Genomic DNA, 6,743 nt, shown 5'->3' with positions numbered 1-6,743 from the left:
AGTTTGTCTAATATTTCACACAATCCATATTTGATATTATTAAAAATATCAGTTAATTTTCTTTAAAATGATACTATGCTTGTTATGATCATATGCCATCACAAATTAAGGTTATGTAGCGATGGTTCTGTGAGATAACATGGTTTGAGTCGTGGTTTGAAATACCCATGCAATGTTTGTTTGTTATGTGTTTGCTTGTGCAGAGGTGTATTTTATTCCATGTTAATGTTGATGTCAAGGTGCATGAAAACAAATTAAAAGAAACGGGAAAAAGTACAATAACTTTCAATATTGTGCCATTTTGCAACTTTTGAATTTTGACATTGCCCCCACATTTCAAGGCACTGCACTTCCATGTGAACCATAATCATATCATGTAGGGTATCATTTTTAAAGAAAATTAAATGTTCTATTTATTGCTATTAATTAATCATTGATATTTACTAAAACCGAGGAGGAATTATCGATCAAAATCAGAATTTCAGACCTTTTTTGAGGAGTTTATAAAGAATCTATAAACACAGGCAATATGTAGGCCTACTTGCAGGGACGTCGTTCCATTTTTCAGATGGGGGGGGGGGGCAAAATCATGAATCACCGTTTTCGTTCCAAAGGCGCTCGATCACACAAAACACACACACACATAGGCCTAATATATAAAACTCATGAGCAAGAGCCACATATCTCACCAACAAATTAATGCGAGCACGAAGCGCGATCTGATTTTTTTTTTGTATACTGACCTGAAAACCGGAAAAGGTACCTGTTTAGGACTGTTTGTAGTACTACACAGATAATGCGAGTGCCGAGAGCCAGCTGAAGTTTCTTTATATTCTGACCCGAAAGCTTGATACTCTAAGCACTTTTGATACCAATGATTAAGATGGGTATCTAAAACAATAGATGCGAGCTCAAAGCGCGAGCTGAAAATTTTGATATTACGATCTGAAAAAAAATGACAGTTTAATGGACGTTTTTGATAAAGAACAAGGTATATTGCAAATCGAAGCTGGAGTTCTTTTGAGGATTAGAATTGAAAATGGGACTTCTATTCACAATTTAATCATGAAAAGTATGGGTTTTTACCACAGAAATGATGCGAGCGCGAAGCGCGAGCTGACAATTTTTATATTCCAATCTGAAAAAGCGGACATTTTTAAAGCGATTTTAAATAAAGATTGAGTTGTGTATTTCAATCTCGCTGTTGATTTCTGTGTAACAATACAATCTTTATTTTATTTTTGCACATGCAGAAATATTGGGGGGGGTGGGCAAAACGATATGTTTGCCCCAAATATTTTCATTGGTGGGGCGATCACCCCCCCCCCCGGATCGACGCCTCTGCCTACTTGGCGCACAGCGCAATAAGCTGTAAATGATATTCAACCGTAAAACGGACATTTTACAGAGCGCTTTAAAAAAGAAATTTGTAAATCAAACAGAATAATAAAAGCTCGATGTCTGAGCTGAAATATGTTTTTGTATTGACTTCAAAACTTGATATTTTAAGCTGCATATCAGCCTATTGAGCAAGATATGTAATATATATTTCTAAATCATTTTCTAAGTTTTCCACTGACCTTACTTTGTTCACTCGTCTTCCTCCTCTTATTTTCCTCTTCTTTTTTCCTCCTTTCTTTTCCCTTCTTTTTCTTTTTTCTTTTTCCCCCTTTTTTTTCTTTTTTTTTGCTCCGCCAAAAGGGGGAGGGGAGAAGCCGGGCCCCTCGGGCCCCCACTGAATCCACCTATGAAACTATAACTGGGGTCCGTTGCAGAAAGAGTTGCGTTTAAACGCAAGTCAAAAAATCAATCGCAAGTTCCAAATGCGCGCTGTTGATTGGTTGAAAATCAAGTTGCGCGTGATTTTTAGAGTTACGATTGATTGCAACTCTTTCTGCAACGGGCCCCAGGTCTGTTATTTGCCTCCAAACTAACTATTGGAATGACTAAACAAAATATTCATAACAAAATTACATGATCTAGTGGCTTTTTAACTTTTGGAATCCCCCAAACTGCATAACTATTGCTTATTTTCCATCAAGTTCAAGTATCGTCCGTAATGATGCATACCAATGATTTAAAAGAGGCATAAACTTGTTTACCAGATGCGTATCCACAAATAGCTCTATGATTATATTTTCGTTCCTTTCTTCAGTAATAATGTTATTCTGATGAAACCCCGCGATTCGACCATTCGACCATGGTCCAAGGTCCCGGGCCAGTTTATTATTCTGTAAATGTGCATGTAGTGATGAAATGATTATCAGTATGATATAATTATCATCTATATAATCGATATGTAGGCCTAATTACAAGAATTATATTTGATTAGAATAATTCATTTGATCTCGTCATCGATAGTCCTTCACGGTGAAGGTTATGCGCCCACCCGATCCAGGCTCTACCCCTCCGGATCCTGGCAACTGATGCTTGGTATTTATCCACTACGTACCATATTTGTTAAAGGGATCGTTTAACTTTGTGAAAAGCTGATTTAAAAAATTATCAAATTATTCTAGATCAAATAAATAATAATTAATAATGTTATGTTAGAATAAATGGACATTAGACCAAGTGTGAATTAGACCAAATGAAAATTAGACCAAGTGACGATTAGCCCAACTGGGTATTAGACCAATTGGCGATTAGACCAAGTGGTCATTAGACGATTTGGCTATTAGACCAAGTGGAAATTCGACTTAGTGGAAATTTAGACCAAACGGTTATTAGACCGTGTGACAATTAGACCAAATGAAAATTAGATCAAGTGGAAATTAGCCAAAGTTGAAATTAGACAAAGCTGTGTTAGACAATTTCAATTTCAATTCAATTTCAATTTATTTTCTCATAAAGACCAACTGGACATTAGACTAAATGGTTTTAGCCCAACTGCTAATTAGACAAATTGGATATTAGACCAATTGGGAATTGGACGAATTGGATATTAGACGTACTGGTTGTAGACGAAATGAGTTTAGACTATGTGAAGTTGGACCCCGGGGAGGCCACTTCCATTCACGAGTGGATACCATGCGCGACCATGGGGTCTCGAAAAGCACCCTAAACACGTAATTTCCATATTCTGAAAATGCACCCCTTAACAAGTATTGGCGTGTGAAACCCTACCCTTAACAAGTATTGGAAACAAAACGATACTCTTGGCAAATATTCCCTAAAATGAACCCCTAAACAAGTCAGGAATGTTTTATTGTTACGGGTCCTTCGGTCGTCGGCTTTACCTTATTTGGTTTAGTACGGCCCCACATTCTACACCTCGCGCAAATCGGACTCTAAACACGAAGTGTTGGGGCAAAAAGGACATCCTTTATCAAACATTTTAATTTTGTTTTATCATCCCCGCAAATTCGACCCTAAACACGTAATCTTCCTCGCGAAATAGATACCCTTTTTTTCATTATTTTTGTGTTTTTGACACCCTTATCACGTTACGTACGTAACGTGCCCTGTCGTGAAAAAGACATCCTTTTTACGTGTTTTTTTTGGGGGGGGGGGTCGCGCATGGTATCCACTCGTCAATGTAAGTGCCCCCCCCGGGAGTTGGACGAACTAATAAGTAGACCAAGTGGTATTAGACCATACAATAATTCACCTCTAAAACTGGTGGGTGTTTCATAAAGCTGTTCGTAAGTTAAAGGGATGGTCTGGGCTGAAGTTATTCATATCTAAATAAATAAAGTAAAATTCACAGAGCAAAATGCTGAATATTTCATTGAAATCGGATAACAACTAACAAAGTTATTGAATTTTAAAGTATATAAATATTTTATGAAAACAGTTATATGCACATCGTCGTGAATATTCATTAGGTAGGCTGATTATGTCATATCCCCACTTTCCCTTTCTTATGTTATTACATGAAATCATAATTGTTTCATTTTTTATTACATGTGTAAATGATGTGCCTCCATTCAGATGAAATAAGTTGCGGCAATGAACAACTATAATAATGCACTAATCAGTTGTCAGTCGAATTGTTATAGTTCTTGGTAGAAATTTTTTTTTTTAATTAATGTTTTATTGTCCAACTTAATGGAAATTCATTTTGTTTACATGCAAACATACAAATTACAAATATACATAATCAAGGAGAGACAAAATTGATACAAAATACTGGCATGCACGTAATACATTCGTTCTTATACATAAGACGATTAAAAGAGTATAACGAGATCATTGCTGAAATACGAACAACAAGAAGGCATATTCGGTGTAATTATCATTACCATCATTCTAAAACTGTTAAATAAGTAAAAGTATCGGGTCATTTTATTTTATTTATTTATTTATTACTTGAAGCATAATTCACATATAAAAAATCCACAACTCTACATTGACCATGATGTCGATACTATTATTGTAATCATTATAGTTGCAGTTATTATTATTATTATTATCATTATTATCATTACTATTATTACTATTAGTACTACTATAATTACTCTTTACATTTGTGGCAGTTTTGTATTGTATTAAAGAGGAGACATAGATGGCAATATTGAAGGGAAAGAGTAATTCTGCAATAAGGTGACTTGTTTTCTATTTAATGGTTGAGAAGACGAATTGAGAAAGGAATAAAAGAATAAAAGAAGATGTCTGTTATAGTCGGTTTCTTGTTTTAAAAATATTGTAATTACTGCGCTAAGCATATTTTTCGCTCACGCATTATTTTGATTATGTTATTTTCTGGATAATCCACGACCCCTGTTATAAACTTGGTGAAAATCATCCTTATTTGGGCGCCTTTTTTTTGTCTACCCCTTTATGAAAAATTACCTGGGACTCGTTTGATAAAAGCTGATATAATGGTAATTTTTCCATCCAATGATAACTTCCATGAAATCCTTGTCTGTAACCATGTTATCAACCATTAATTTGGTGACAAAGTTATATTCATGGTATCTGGCCTGGTCCTCGGTTATTCTTTCTCGTATCATGATCTTGACAATTTTTAGAGGCGGTGCCAGAGTCTTAAGATACATACGGGGGGGGGGCGTCATACAGATGACGCAAATTTAATCACGGTCATTATAAATACTCTTCTGTCTTCGCTCGCCTAATTTAGGCCGATGTTCGTTTCACTTCTTGAAAATCAATGGAAAGGCGCTTGCCTCTTCCCCCTGTAACATCACCTCTGACTATTTTAATCCACTCATGCCCCCTACCTGGTAACGAATTCCTGGGTACGTTAAAAATATTGTCATCAGCTCCCGGACGTGCATTGGCAAAGGGCACGAGCCTCGAACTTCGATCTGAATCGGAATCGCAACTTCCGCATTTCCTTACATTGGTTGCTGTGGTATATATTCAATTAAAGGAAATCAACATAATTTACATAATTCGAATGAATAAAAGAAGAAAGGTAGAAAAAGTAACAATAAACCGCGTAATTTAGAAAAAATAGGGATTAAAAAATCAAACTAAAAAAACATATACAAAGTAAGGATTCTCTCCGGGAACAAAAGCCACAGTACAGGCTCCCGAAAAGGCAAAAAGAAAGTAGTGGGTCAGACCAGCGGCGTACCCAGGATATTTCGTCCGCGGAAAATTTAACAAGCAAAAAAGGGTCTTTAACCAAAAATAAAGGATTTCGTACCAGAAAAAAAATTCGTACCGCGAAAAAAATTGACAAGCAAAAAAAAAAGGCGTCAAGTTCAAAAGAGGGGGCACAGTCTGTTTTCATTGCATTTTTACATTACAAATTATTGATTTTTCTTCTCAAGGGGGGGGGTACGTCTCCTGTATCAGTTGTGACTCGTCAGGGGGCAGGGGCACGTCCCCTGGATCAGTTGTGACTCGTCAGGGAGGCAGTCTGCCCCCCCCCTTAGGTACGCTAGTGGGTCAGACATGTCAGAGCTTATTCGGACTGTAACTAAATTATGTTATTTGTATTAATTTGGTAATGTACTGCTGCTTGTTGACTTTGTTGTGATCTTCTAAACATTGGTGATGAATTTTTAAAATGGCTTATTTCATGTACTTACCATCGGGATATAAGGATTCATTTTTTTGTATTTCTACTCAATACTTTGATTTGATTGGAAATTCTCTACAGTTATTCACAAGTATCGTAAACAACTAGTCTGCAGACAGTTTCGCAAAGTGGACAAAACAGAGTCTTAGTTAGTGAGACGAGATTCACTCATATTTTGTGGCTGAGTTTGGAGCCTAAATAGTCTTTGCTCTAGAGGGTTTAATGTGTTAACTGACCATGCTGACAAATTTGAGTATGTGCTTGCAGACTATAATAGTCAACAACAGTAGAGGACGCACACCACTAATAGGATCCGGCAATTTCGAGAATCCCCTCTCGACCCGTACCTAAAACAACGTAATGGTTGGACAAATATTCAAATCAACGGGCATATCTGAACATTTTTTTTTCATATGGGCATAAAGAGGGATTACTACTGGATCTGTTCAGTTCCAGGGGAGAGCAGTAATTTGTCAATGCTGGGTTTTATCAGGGATCTGGTCTTAGTTGCCCAAGAAACCCTGTGAGCACTGTGACTGCAACCAAGTTTGCGCGTAGTCTTGGTTTGAGCACCTGTAGCGCGAAAAATGATGAAAAACATCATTTGGTTGTTCATCCAATATCCTTCAAACGCTAAATATATGAAAAATTTTCATATATTTAGCGTTTGAAGGATATTGGATGAACTACCAAATGATATAGGTGTGGATGATGTCATTACTAAGACTTATTTTTGGCGATTTTTTTTCAA

Source organism: Lytechinus variegatus, chromosome 2, assembly GCF_018143015.1.
Source record: "Lytechinus variegatus isolate NC3 chromosome 2, Lvar_3.0, whole genome shotgun sequence".
NCBI lineage: Eukaryota > Metazoa > Echinodermata > Echinoidea > Temnopleuroida > Toxopneustidae > Lytechinus > Lytechinus variegatus.
Note: the sequence above shows the minus strand (reverse complement) of the source record.